The 15,586-nt window shown below is 40.0% G+C and overlaps 1 protein-coding gene across 1 annotated transcript in view; it reads left to right on the top strand.

Annotated features, from left to right (window-relative positions):
• Positions 1 to 15,586, top strand: part of LOC125722005 (zinc finger CCHC domain-containing protein 3-like) — a 168,439-nt gene that overhangs the window by 126,108 nt on the left and 26,745 nt on the right. The gene's annotated exons all lie outside the window — the stretch shown is intronic.

Below are 15,586 nucleotides of genomic sequence, written 5' to 3'. Positions count from 1 at the left end.
GGTCTCCCCGGTTTCCCTTGTCCGTCATTGATGTTTGTAGGTGTGCTACGTTTTCCAGTCCTCGTTCGCCCATTAAATCCCTGGTTTTGCCCCGACTTCACCTGTCTGCCTGCTATTTCCATGCCTGCCCGCACGATCGCCGCTTCGCCCGACCGCGATCGTGACAGCGTGACTTTTATAGAAGACAGTGCTGCTGCAGGAAGAAGAATACATAAGTAAAGGGGGGATGTTGCGTTCAGTTAGTAATTGTTCTGTTTTCCATATTACTGTATGTCACAAGAGGGTGCTGTAAGGCTGTTTGATTCGACTTCAATTCCTATTCCAAGAGTCAAGAATGGATAGTATATCCCAGGCAGCAGTTTTCCAGATTATCAACTTCAAAAACTAAAAAATATGATAGGAAAAAAGTCTTTGTAAAATTAAGAAGTATATAATACTATGAATGACAAGGGGTCTTAATACTTTTCATTTAATTTTATTAACTCAATCTTTTGCTGGCAAGTATACCTTTTAAATTATATACATAACAGTACAACTGCATTATTTGTGTTTTGTATGCACACTTCATACAAAGCAAAAGGTTATGGCGGCTACTTCATTAATAGTATTTCTTATTGATACTTTACAATTCCGTTCTATTGCCCAACTCCCAAAGGATCATACATTTTTATTAAAACATAGTAGTCTATGGAAATGTCAATACTAATCATACATTTCAGTGACATAACTAAATAGACATATGTTGACACACAGACACAGATAAAAACAATTAAACTCCCTCTATGTGAAAATGACATGTGACACACGTCCTCAATGTTAAAATCCATGAGTGTAAAAAATGACCATCGTTGCTAATGTTATATCTCAGGTCTCAGATTACTTCTTTAAGTGTCAATTAAACTGAAAAAAAATCACAGAAAAAGGCAAGCTTATTTGCCGACATTTAGTAACCGACAAGCTGATTAAGGAGGACTAAACCTGTACCTGGCTTTCCTGTCAGCTAATCTTCAAATTTTATTACAAATACTACAACTTTATTTTGTGCCTTGCTTAAAGTAAAATATCTCCAGACTACTAAATACCGCGTTAATGGTGACATTTTTAAACTGATTCGCTTCTTTCGCCTCACTCTCCTCTATGTGACGGGTGGGCGTGGTTGATCTAGCCGGCTCCCGATTGGCGGGTATTCGGTAGCTCCTGTGTCATGTGACTGGTAGTAGCGTAGGCAGCACTGTCATAGATTTGAAACCCTGTGTGCCTCCTTGGGCGATACGCGATGTTGGCATGGTAATTGTGAAATAGAGGATTCATAGATATGACTTAGTGAACCGACTATTTTCGAAACTGCAACAACATGAGGAATGTTAAAACTAGAAAACAGGGAACCACATTTCACAGGTAAAAAAATCTGCGGTACGGTCAAATAAGATACATAACATGTTTACTTGCCTGTGACACTGACGGGATACTAGCATTAGTTTTTGTTGAGAATACTATGAGCAATACTACATAAATTTGGGGGGGGGGCAGTAGTGGTGGGCTTGTTTATTTATTCTACATAATTGTAAGATATAAATGCGTTAATTAGTAAAGAAGTTATGGCTAAAAGATCTTTCCATCTACACCCTGACATGTTGCTTGTTTATGTCTAATTATCGCTCCAAGATGGTGGCGCTGCTGACTCGTTGTGGAAAAGCGAGATGAGGCATCTAGGCTTTCAAATTCATGAGCACCACGATGTACTTCGTTTAAATGGGAGGTTCACCCCAAAACTATAAAAAGATATTTTAGAGGGGCCTTAATGCTATCTATTCATCAAAGTTCTGCTGGGAGTTGTTCAGGTTTGGAAATATCAGCCGTAGAAATGTCGGGCTTCTATCGAAGTACACTACTCGTATCACTGCGCATTAGACACAAGCGCGAGCTCCCTGGCAATATCTGCTGCGCAGTGATATTATTGGTGTGTGGAGTTGGGTAGAAGGAAATAGTTCGTATATTAAACTGCTCGCGACGAAGTCTGTGGATTTTCTTAACCTGTTCCTGATTTCTGGTGAATTTTTCAAATACGATGTTCTGGCGCTTTAAGTAGTGAAAGCAAAATTGAATCTTATTATATTGCTTATTCATTAATAAGTACCTATAACATGTATACTGCCCAATGTTTTGATTTAATAAATATTTAAAATTAATAAATATTTCAAAAATACTTCAATATTTAAAATGGTTCATGATTTTCAGGAGCGGTACAGTGGTTAGCATTTCTTTGGGTCCCAGGTTCGAGTCTCCGCATGGGTCACATGTGTGCGGAGTTTGCATGTTCTCCCCATGTCGTCGTGAGGTTTCCTCTGGGTACTTTGGTTTCCCCCCACATTCCAAAGACATGCTGAGGCTAATTGGACTTGCTAAATTGCCCGTAGGAGAGCATGTGCGAGTGAATGGTGTGTGAGTGTGCCCTGCGATGGGCTGGCCCCCCATCCTGGGTTGATTGATGGATGATTTTCAGGTCACACTGCCCCCTCAGAGCCCACCAATCAGTGACTGTCTCATAGTGTGATGTAATACACAATGTCCGCACCACCCACTTTTCAGTGAGCAGTAAAAACACACCAGCTTGTCTCAGCGGACAGCGGCTCTTATCAGATAAGGGGAAAAGGACGAGATATCAAAAGTAAAAATAAATATATCACATTTGGTTAACATCAAATGAAAACAGCCCTGCAATAATATATTGGATTCTAGGATATCACCTATTAAAAGGGTGAATCTATTCTAGCAGACCATAAAAATCCAATTATGAACAGTGAAAATGGGCATAATAGGTCCCTATAAACGACAGGTTTCTGTCCATGGTGCTGAAAACCAGGATTGGCAGAATTCACATTACAGCGATTCCCCACTATATCGCGGATTTTCCTCCGACGCCTCACAATTCTCTGCGTATCCCGTACATTGTTTGTGGTCCGATTGTTTTCGTTTTGTTCTAAGCCCTACGATGGAAGACGTTGACCATTCAGGAGAAGGTAAAACTTCTGGATGTGCTTCGGGAAGGAAAGCGTTATGCGGACGGCGTTCGCCATTATGGTTTGAATGAATCAACAGTACGCTACATGAAGAAGGATGAAAAGAATGTGTAAGAGCCATATATGTTTTTATTTTTATATATTCCATTACATATATAGAGAGAAAGTTGTGTGTGTGTATACATATTAAAAATTATTATTTTATTATTATTATTATTATTATTATTATGTTACTCATATCCTTAGCCCGACATTTAACATAGCCCGATATATGTGTTTTAATGAGTTTACATATGTTTAAAGCATGCGGGAGGGGTATTTTAAGGCTTAAACTTAAAAAAAAAATTATATGATCCTTCTGTATCGTGGATTTTCACCTATCGCTGATGGGTCTGGAACGCATCTACTGCGATAGGCGGAGGATCAAATTTACCTTCATGTGGAGTCTTGGCTTTTCACAATGTTTCATTCCTGCTTATAGCTAAGGTTTTTTTTAGCCGTCGTCACTCTAAGGTTGCCCATTAATGGTTTGGAATTGGGAATGTAAAGCTGTTTTGTTAGCATGTCTGCCTTACAATTCCTTTACTGTAAGTCAAGGCCTGCTGGAACTCAATACTGCTTCATGGCGCTTGTATTTACTCTTTATTTTTTATTACATTATGTTTGAGACTAACCCCTTTATCTACATCTCCATTCCTCCTGTTGAGCTCCATACAGAACTAGTGGAGAAAAGGGGTGCTTGGAGGGGAGACGATATCTCTGGATGCCCACTTAAGAAATATCTGCGTTACCTTCCAATACACCTTCCAAACTTAAGTGGATTGAACATGGGTGCTGTTGAATTAATAAAAAAAATGCACTGTATTAAAATTATTTTGTTTATATAACATAAAATTGAACTATAAACATGAAATTTAAATCTGTTGAGTTTATATATTGACAAAATAATAATTCAGAATTTTTTACCCTCATTGAACAAAATTAAACCTAATATGGACAAATGGAAAGCATTTAATGTTACTAAAATGGTTGTGGTGCCTCAAGTTAATTATCTCTCTATGATGCTTCCATTTAATATTCCGGAAAGGATATTTGAACAGTACGAGAGTATAGTAAAAGATTTTTGTTGGGAAAGAATAAACCTAGGATTAAAATTACTTCGCCCAGAGACAAGGGAGGTCTAGGATTGCCAGATGTTAGATTATATAGCATGTCATTTGAAATAGCCAAACTCTACTATCACTGGAAGAATGTGAATTCTGATGTGGACTGGATAGCTATCGAGAGCAATTTGGCTTCACTATTTCAACCTCTGCACATTCTGTCACAATGGGGGGACAATATAAGAAACACAAACCCGATAATATCTTTTTCGAGAAATATATGGATCAAAATACATAAGAAGCTTAAAGTATCACATGACATGCAGCCATATTCCTCAATTTGGCACAATCCTCAAATACAAATAGTAAAAAGTATGGAAACAATGGCAACCCAAAGGGGTGAAAACTCTCTGGGATTTATTCGTAAATGGGATGTTTATGTCATAATCAGACTTAAAGAGTAAGTATGATGTAGGAGGAGGAGGGAGTTTTTGGAAGTTTTTGCAACTGAGGCATTGAGTCACGAGTGTTAAAATGCAGAAGATGAATGGTCAAGAATACTTTCTAGAGTGGGGAAATATTTTAGGGAAGTAAAAGCTAAATTTATTCAGTATAAAATTATACACAGATAGTACTGGACACTAGTTAGACTAAATAGAACTGGACTAATTAATACTGATCAGTGTTGGAATTTTAGAAGGCAGGTGGGGGTTTATTTACACATGCTGTGGCAGTGCTCTCAGGTATATCCATTTTGGGGTAGAGTTCTTGGTCTCCTGGACAAATGGCTAGGCTTTACTTTACCCCGCAAACCCGACTCTCTCTGCTAGGAGATAGAGTGGAATTGCCAAAGGGGAATAATAAACAGTTTAAGGCTGTGATGGTGGGACTCAACTGCCATGAGGGTAATATTAAGGCATTTGAAATCCTCAACAATCCCCAATATAAAGGAATGGACCAATGAGATGATTAAGGCAGCTTCATATGAAAAAATGTTGGACAGACTAAATGGGAAACGAGATATAATGAAAATGTGGGAATGTTTCTAGGGCCATGTTTTTGAAGGATAAATGGCTGGGAGGTTGAACTAGTGATTGGTCATATTGTTTTATAAATGTGAATGGCTGAAGTGTATTATATGAGAGTGCTGTAACTTTTTGGTTTGAAAAATAAGAAAAATTTGAATTACAAAATAAAATGTTCTTAGAAAGTAATTTTATGTAACCACTAGTCTTAAAATTAATTACATCCAACAGTACATTTTTTAGTGTAGGTAAGTAGATGGATCGATAAAATTAAATAATTATTACAAATCACAAATAACTATTACAGTCATGGCCAAAAATATTGGCACTTGTGTCAAAAAACACACCCCTTCTCCTAGAAAATTGTTGCAATTACAGATGCTTTGGCATTGTCATTAATTTCTCTTGTTGGCACTTGAAGAAAACAAAAAGAGGAAGAAGGAAAAACAGGAATCGGAGACATTCCACGCCAAAGGGCACCTGCCCTTCTCATATTGTCTCAAAAACCCAAAGCCAGTCAGAGTGGTCTGGGGGTGATTGTACACCCAAATAGGCCATTTGATCCATGTTGGTCTTAGTCTTTCTCATGATGGTGGGTAAATCTGGGGTGGCTCTTGTGGTTCTCATATGAGGTCTTTGGTGCACATTAAGTGAGGCAGATACAGGCCACCCATTGTGTACCTCTGTGCCATTTAAATGGGCTTGCAATCTGAAGAGGTGTGAGGTCACAGTGATTTAACACTGGTCCACTTTTTCTTATGGCCTTGAGCCAGGTCATGACAATATCTTGTGTAGCACTAATGACGTAATGGCATCTGCTCATGTTATCTCATAACTTGAAGCTGTTTGTGCAGCACAACCCACACGGCACCAACAAGACATTGAGAACAATCCCAGCAGCCCTCGGCTCTCTTACCCAATGCTGTTATAAGGGGACCAAACTTCTTTAAATTTCGCTTCCACAGTGGCTTTTGAAAAAAATAAGCAAATCACGCAATGCTATTGAAATTATTAAAACATAGAGATTAACAGTCAAATATGTTTTGTGATTTTAAATGATGAAGTAATATATTGGATATAACATGAATGTATTTCTTATTTCTTTTTTTTTGGGTTTTCTGTGGTGAGAAATGAAAGCTACAGGCATGTAAATATTGCTTCCTGTAGTAACTTGTAAAATTTTCCTCATTGTTAACAATCACATTACATGTGAAGGTGTCAGTCAGTGGAAACACATAGTGAGGCACGCTGGCCAGCCATTGTATTCGTTCAGGACCAGCCCATCAAGTAAAGGTTTCAGCACCACGGACAGTGACCTGTGTTAAACTGACCTCAGGTTCCTACATTGGCTCTATGGAATTTTCTGTAAATAATTAAATGCCACTGGCCCCCTACATGCGGAAATGTTTCCCCCTCCCCCAGACTTCTTCAGAGAGCTTTGGAGGACATTGTCTGCACGCTACCAGAGGCAACTAAGAATGTGCTTGAGTTGGGAGGAGGCAGTAGTCCCCATTTTTCCCTCCTGCTGTAGAGGGTCATCGGGAGGAGGTGGGTTTGCTGCTCTCTTTCGTGTCTCTTCAGCAGGTGGCTCTTAGAGATTTGTCTAAGAAAGGTCTGTACCAGGCTTGTGTTAAAGTGCTGCATTTTCGGGCACTGAGTGGACTGGCAGATTCTAGGTGGTCAGGTTTGTTGAGGCCTGGATCTTCCCCGCGGGGATGTTGGAGGTCCCTGTACAAGCCCCCCATTGAGAAGCACACGGTGGATCTTCAGTGGCAGATTGTGCACGGGGCAGTGGCCACAAACAGACAGGTGATGCACATTGATTCCACAGGGTGGGAATTGGTTTTCTTAGCTAATCTGTTTCTTTAAAACAAAGAAATGGATTGTTTACTTGTGTCTTTTATTCTACATCATAGATAATGCGAACCTTCATATAAATAAGAGGTAATATTTTGCTCAGTATCAGTTCAAGTTCAAATACTTCAGGTTTTTTATTTGGCAAAACACATAAAATTGTTCAGATACTTCAGGTTTTTTATTTGACAAAACACATAAAATTGTCATGCAAAGTCATTGATTTATTTTTAAAACTATTGCACTGTGATACATTTAACATCATATTTTCAGTTCTGCCAAATCTCATATTGACATCTTAGTGGTTTTCCAACGGCTTGTGGTGTCACATGGTGGTCGAAAATGATATTACAGGCTTTTGTTGAAATTACCTTAAAATTCATCTGGAATGTATTGATTTATGCCATAATTAATGATGCAAATTAACACAGATGGGGCCATTTTGACCCCATTTTGATGTTTTTGAAGAGGTAGACGGTCCAGTTGGCTGTATTAGTCAGTCTGCTAAGAAACATGGCGCCAACAAGCCCATGGCCCCTTTTCATGTAAAACTTCGTACAGGAGGCTGTTTGTGCAGATTAGTGCCTTTGTTAGCCTCGGCTCCTGTAAATCATATAAGCACACCCACCACACCCCCAGGAGCATTCCGCGTGCCCCCACCGGCCAACCTGCTTGTCCCCCCCAACCCACAGACCGTCTGTAGTTCTGAAATTTATCCACATGGCTGCTGACCAAGTCTAAGGTAAAATTTCATAAATGAAATTTTCAGTAAAATACATTTTTTTCCTCTAATCTGGGAGACAGTGCAGAATTATTGGAGTCGGTCCTAACTCTGTCTTGAATATGTACCCAGCAGGCACCTAGGACTCGTATCTCCCTCTGAGAATCTCTTCTAATGCGCTCAGCAGCAGAAATTCTCCATCCTAGATGAGCCTGCAAAGTTCTGTAGAAGTTAAATATACTTTAGTCAAATAAAGGATGAGACAATTTACTTAAAGCATGATACAGTTCATATTGCTCTTCAGGCTTCGTGATAAAATATTAAAATTATGGAGTACAAAGTTGTACAACCCAAATAATACGGATTATTTTCCATCTTAACCCATATTCTAAGCATATTGATTTCTCTTGTAAATTTTACTTTTACAGCAGTATGATTTAAGACACTAACAGCAATTCATTTTTCAACCAGTAATTGTTAATGTGATAGCCTCTGGATCTCCAGCAGAAGGGCTCCTTTCCTCAGCCGGATGTCCTCAAGTTCAGAGTGCTTCTCTGGACTCAGGTCCATGGAGACTGCAGCAGACAGGAAAAGCAGATCGTCAGCGGGTGTGGAGCTCAGCAGGTTGGCCATCTCTGCCAGTTTGGTTGTTGGTTCAACTCCCATGGCAGAGTAATCGTAACATTGTTAAGCCCTTGAGCAAGTCCCTTAGACCCAAGTGCTCTGACCCCAAACTCTCCTCACTTCGGACAAAAGCATATGCTGAATATATGTAATCCCAAAGGGCAGTTACAGAAGACCCCAGGACCGGAGTAACATGGGAAGCAATTACTGATGCCTGGAAGCTTTGGGGCATGCAAATAAACTGCATCCAAAGGCAAATGGCTAATAAAGAATGCTCTGAATGCCAGGCATTCGTCCAGCAGTGAGATCGTAGAGATAATGAATAAAGATAGAAAGTGTGAATAAAGATAAAACATTTTGATTGTATTTGCGAAGCGATGCTGGATGCGCTGAGCTCGCCGGGAAGGTCATGTGGTCCGCATTCCCTCCCCATGCACACGTGATCAGCTCAATCACACCGAAATTGTCGGTTTGCTGCCCTTCAGGGAAACAATCTAAAGGGTGTTACGGGAAAAGTAATCGATGCAAGAGCCAATGATGTTCTCCTGGTGCCTACCCGTGTTTATGTTATCGTTACTGACACAAACAATGATGAACGATAGATAATAAGCATTTATAAGCCATGATGACCGCACCATATACGTGGAGTTGCACTAACGTCTGTTTTTATAGCTAACCAACAAGTCAACGTCTCACCCTGGTAATGCAACAGCGCCGTTTAAACAATACGTTTACACCGATCAGTGGCCTGTACTACGAATCAGGGTTACTGGCTTATCGGGGTAACTTGACGGATTTAAGGTACCACAGTTTAAATGAATTTCATATTTGTTCATCGGGATGCCTGAATCGGTGCTAATCAGTACTACGATGCCAGTTATGCAATGTAGTTTTGATAAAAACTTTTCTGTCATTTAACATAAGAGGAAAAAAATAATTATACTGTAGTCAAATTGGCTAATATAAAATGGTTTAAAACTGTGACAAATTTTGCCTTTTTTTTACAGTGTATACTTCCAGTCACAAGGTAGCAGATACGGATTTCTGAAATAGCAAAGATAAAGGTCAATGATCATCTCTTTTAAAACGATAGGTAAGATGCTGTTTTGATATCCTGTCTAGGGTTGGAGTGTAACAGTATTCACGGGAAAGGGGAATGGGATAAAGGGACAAACAGGGTGAGGGCAAGAAGGGAACACCAGTGGACAAAGGGATATTTTTTGTATTTTCATTTTTTTTCCATGTATAATACTGACACTGAACAAATAACCCAGTGCAAAAGACTTTGGGACTGACCACAGCCAAAATAACAAACAAAATCCCCAACTATCAAGTGCGACCCACAGCTAATCTCACCTAAGTGCAAAAGAAAAGGAAACCAAAAGACAAACACTCCACCTCACTCCCTAACCAAATAAACAGAGTCCAACACACACTTGCAAAACAAAATAGCAGTCACTCCCTATGCAGCAATACAATCACACATACATAACTTACACACAAGTCAAAGCAACAAGGGGGCTAGTGAAGACGTAAACCAAAGAAAACCAAGCGGGGAGACAGCAAGCCAAACTGAGGTCGCGGGGGGGACCGGAGCCTGTCCTTGGAACAACAGGCGTAGGCAGGAACCAACCCTGGGCAGGAGTCAACACTCTGCAGGGCGCAAACACTCACAACTCAGATTTGCCAATTAACCTACCCTGCGCACTTTTGGACTGTGGGAGGAAACCGGAGCCCCTGCTGGAAGTCTTTCCCCATTCACCAGATTATATTGCCAGAAGACTGAAAATTAGATATCAAATACTAGAGTGACATAAAAACAAAAAACAAGTTTGCTTGTAATGAGACGCAAAACAGAAGATTATCTCTTTTTATATTTTGAGAAAACATTTTAACATTTATCCAACCGGTCAAATGGTTTAATACTTCATACAGCAGCATTTCTAAACTCATTCCTCAGCCCACCAGACAGCTCCACGTTTTTGCTCTGTCCCAGATCCCTGCATGCATGAACCAAACAGTCACCTTTTACTGCTGTGCTGAGAGCTTGGACAGAGCAAAACTGTGGATCTTTGCAGTGGGGTCCAAGGACTGGGTTGAGAAACCCTGGCATAGAGGAGACTGCAGTGAGAGCCAAGAAAAAAAGAGATTAGAGAGGAAGGTAAAATGCTTCCATTAGCATGGCAAATAAGCTGCAAGTACAGACCCTGTGCTTCCATTACAAACAAAAAGCCTGTATGACCCTCCTAAACACACAAGTCAGATTAACTTAACCAGGGGAAATAAGCATAAAACTTGACAAAGATGAAAAGGGAAGGTGAACATCATACTTACACGAACTTCTGCTAAAGCAAATGGACAAACCCCTTTTAACTGAATCAAGTTACTTAAGAAAATTAATAATCCAACAATAAATCAATAAAAATTAAGAAAAACACAATCATGCTTTGAACTAATACTGCAGTCAGTCCTAAATGTTCCCATGACATTCTTTTCGTCACGACGCACACTCGTCCATTCATGTACCAGTCTATGATGGAGCACCCCAACCTGGGCCACCCATCCAACATGGCAGATTTCTGCCCCTTGGCCCCAGAGACTAGCAGACTAACCTCAGGAAACAGGGAACCAGGGGGACATGGGCCGCTGACTGAATGGGCGGCTCCAGAATGAGGTGAAGCAGAAGGTAGACTCCACAGCAGAGGACCGAGGACTGTAGACCAAAACCAGGGAACCTGAAGTGGCAAGAACACAAACCAGGACAGACATATAAAACCCAAGCAAAGGCATCAGTGGCACAGCCCACCAGCTTGTGAAAGATGGCTACCTGGCATCATGAATCCCTTAATCAAAAACCTTTGTGGTGGCAACTTTGCCACCCAGGACTGATCCCTCCTAAAGACCTCAAGTTTCAATGCAAGGTTTCTGAAATGTTTTGAAACATCAGTCCATGTGACTGCTGTGGTATTGTTCCAGGCAGGGAAAACAACTTAGGAGAAAATTTCCGTGCATGTTGGGTGTTTGTGGTACTGTTGGGCTGAGGGGGTAATTGAGTGACAATTAACCTTTGAGATCCAATTATATTATTTAAACAGGTTAGTAGTTAGACAGTGTGATTTAGATGAGGATAAGGATGTTTTATTGTCATTACAAAACGTGTTCTACATGAAGGGAACAAAATGAGGCACTCAGATCCGGTGTATTAGCAAAAATAAAATAGAAATAAAATCGAAAGAACAATACAATGAATGCCGGTAAAAATTAAAGTAAAATAGAATAAAGACATTAAGATAAATTCCATTAAACCCTCTGGGCCAGGCGCTCTGCCACTCTGCATTGTATTCTTTGCATGTACAACTTTGTACTCCATAATTTTAATATTTTATCACGAAGCCTGAAGAGCAATATGAACTGTATCATGCTTTAAGTAAATTGTCTCATCCTTTATTTGACTAAAGTATATTTAACTTCTACAGAACTTTGCAGGCTCATCTAGGATGGAGAATTTCTGCTGCTGAGCGCATTAGAAGAGATTCTCAGAGGGAGATACGAGTCCTAGGTGCCTGCTGGGTACATATTCAAGACAGAGTTAGGACCGACTCCAATAATTCTGCACTGTCTCCCAGATTAGAGGAAAAAAATGTATTTTACTGAAAATTTCATTTATGAAATTTTACCTTAGACTTGGTCAGCAGCCATGTGGATAAATTTCAGAACTACAGACGGTCTGTGGGTTGGGGGGGACAGGCAGGTTGGCCGGTGGGGGCACGCGGAATGCTCCTGGGGGTGTGGTGGGTGTGCTTATATGATTTACAGGAGCCGAGGCTAACAAAGGCACTAATCTGCACAAACAGCCTCCTGTACGAAGTTTTACATGAAAAGGGGCCATGGGCTTGTTGGCGCCATGTTTCTTAGCAGACTGACTAATACAGCCAACTGGACCGTCTAACTCTTCAAAAACATCAAAATGGGGTCAAAATGGCCCCATCTGTGTTAATTTGCATCATTAATTATGGCATAAATCAATACATTCCAGATGAATTTTAAGGTAATTTCAACAAAAGCCTGTAATATCATTTTCGACCACCATGTGACACCACAAGCCGTTGGAAAACCACTAAGATGTCAATATGAGATTTGGCAGAACTGAAAATATGATGTTAAATGTATCACAGTGCAATAGTTTTAAAAATAAATCAATGACTTTGCATGACAATTTTATGTGTTTTGTCAAATAAAAAACCTGAAGTATCTGAACAATTTTATGTGTTTTGCCAAATAAAAAACCTGAAGTATTTGAACTTGAACTGATACTGAGCAAAATATTACCTCTTACTTATATGAAGGTTCGCATTATCTATGATGTAGAATAAAAGACACAAGTAAACAATCCATTTCTTTGTTTTAAAGAAACAGATTAGCTAAGAAAACCAATTGCCACCCTGTGGAATCAATGTGCATCACCTGTCTGTTTGTGGCCACTGCCCCGTGCACAATCTGCCACTGAAGATCCACCGTGTGCTTCTCAATGGGGGGCTTGTACAGGGACCTCCAACATCCCCGCGGGGAAGATCCAGGCCTCAACAAACCTGACCACCTAGAATCTGCCAGTCCACTCAGTGCCCGAAAATGCAGCACTTTAACACAAGCCTGGTACAGACCTTTCTCAGACAAATCTCTAAGAGCCACCTGCTGAAGAGACACGAAAGAGAGCAGCAAACCCACCTCCTCCCCATGACCCTCTACAGCAGGAGGGAAAAATGGGGACTACTGCCTCCTCCCAACTCAAGCACATTCTTAGTTACCTCTGGTAGCGTGCAGACAATGTCCTCCAAAGCTCTCTGAAGAAGTCTGGGGGAGGGGGAAACATTTCCGCATGTAGGGGGCCAGTGGCATTTAATTATTTACAGAAAATTCCATAGAGCCAATGTAGGAACCTGAGGTCAGTTTAACACAGGTCACTGTCCGTGGTGCTGAAACCTTTACTTGATGGGCTGGTCCTGAACGAATACAATGGCTGGCCAGCGTTCCTCACTATGCGTTTCCACTGACTGACACCTTCACATGTAATGTGATTGTTAACAATGAGGAACATTTTACAAGTTACTACAGGAAGCAATATTTACATGCCTGTAGCTTTCATTTCTCACCACAGAAAACCCAAAAAAAAAAGAAATAAGAAATACATTCATGTTATATCCAATATATCACTTCCTCATTTAAAATCACAAAACATATCTGACTGTTAATCTCTATGTTTTAATAATTTCAATAGCATTGCGTGATTTGCTTATTTTTTTCAAAAGCCACTGTGGAAGCGAAATTTAAAGAAGTTTGGTCCCCTTATAACAGCATTGGGTAAGAGAGCCGAGGGCTGCTGGGATTGTTCTCAATGTCTTGTTGGTGCCGTGTGGGTTGTGCTGCACAAACAGCTTCAAGTTATGAGATAACATGAGCAGATGCCATTACGTCATTAGTGCTGCACAAGATATTGTCATGACCTGGCTCAAGGCCATAAGAAAAAGTGGACCAGTGTTAAATCACTGTGACCTCACACCTCTTCAGATTGCAAGCCCATTTAAATGGCACAGAGGTACACAATGGGTGGCCTGTATCTGATTCACTTAATGTGCACCAAAGACCTCATATGAGAACCACAAGAGCCACCCCAGATTTACCCACCATCATGAGAAAGACTAAGATCAACATGAATGAAATGGCCTATTTTGGTGTACAATCACCCCCAGACCACTCTGACTGGCTTTGGGTTTTTGAGACAATATGAGAAGGGCAGGTGCCCTTTTGCGTGGAATGTCTCCGATTCCTGTTTTTCCTTCTTCCTCTTTTTGTTTTCTTCAAGTGCCAAAAAGAGAAATTAATGACAATGCCAAAGCATCTGTAATTGCAACAATTTTCTAGGAGAATGGGTGTGTTTTTTGACACAAGTGCAGGGGTGCCAATATTTTTGGCCATGACTGTAATAGTTATTTGTGATTTGTAATAATTATTTAATTTTATCGATCCATCTACTTACCTACACTAAAAAATTTACTGTTGGATGTAATTAATTTTAAGTGGTTACATGAAATTACTTTCTAAGAACATTTTATTTTGTAATTCAAATTTTTCTTATTTTTCAAACCAAAAAGTTACAGCACTCTCATATAATACACTTCAGCCATTCACATTTATAAAACAATATGACCAATCACTAGTTCAACCTCCCAGCCATTTATCCTTCAAAAACATGGCCCTAGAAACATTCCCACATTTTCATTATATCTCGTTTCCCATTTAGTCTGTCCAACATTTTTTCATATGAAGCTGCCTTAATCATCTCATCGGTCCATTCCTTTATATTGGGGATTGTTGAGGACTTCAAATGCCTTAATATTACCCTCATGGCAGTTATGAGTCCCACCATCACAGCCTTAAACTGTTTATTATTCACCTTTGGCAATTCCACTCTATCTCCTAGCAGACAGAGTCGGGTTTGCAGGGAAAAGTAAAGCCTAGCCATTTGTCCAGGAGATCAAGAACTCTACCCCAAAATGGATATACCTGAGAGCACTGCCACAGCATGTGTAAATAAGCCCCCACCTGCCTTCTAAAATTCCGAAACACTGATTAGTCCAGTTCTATTTAGTCTAATTGGTGTCCAGTAGTGTCAGTGCATAATTATACACTGAATAAATTTACCTTTTACTTCCCTATAATATTTCCCCACTCTAGTAAGTATTCTTAACCATTCATCTTCTCTATTTTAACACTCGTGACTCAATGCCTCAGTTGCAAAAATTTCCAAAAACTCCCTCCTCCTCCTACATCATACTTACTCTTTAAGTCTGATTATGACATAAACATCCTATTTACAAATAAATCCCAAAGAGTTTTCACCCCTTTGGATTGCCATTGTTTCCATACTTTTTCCTATTTGTATTTGAGGATTGTGCCAAATTGAGGAATATGGCTGCATGTCATGTGATACTTTAAGCTTCTTATGTATTTTGATCCATATATTCCTCGAAAAAGATATTATCGGGTTTGTGTTTCTTATATTGTCCCCCCATTGTGACAGAATGTGCAGAGGTTGAAATAGTGAAGCCAAATTGCTCTCGATAGCTATCCAGTCCACATCAGAATTCACATTCTTCCAGTGATAGTACAGTTTGGCTATTTCAAATGACATGCTATATAATCTAACATCTGGCAATCCTAGACCTCCCTTGTCTCTGGGCG

This window comes from Brienomyrus brachyistius, unplaced genomic scaffold, assembly GCF_023856365.1.
Source record: "Brienomyrus brachyistius isolate T26 unplaced genomic scaffold, BBRACH_0.4 scaffold36, whole genome shotgun sequence".
NCBI lineage: Eukaryota > Metazoa > Chordata > Actinopteri > Osteoglossiformes > Mormyridae > Brienomyrus > Brienomyrus brachyistius.
Note: the sequence above shows the minus strand (reverse complement) of the source record. Positions and strands in the feature narration are given on the sequence as shown.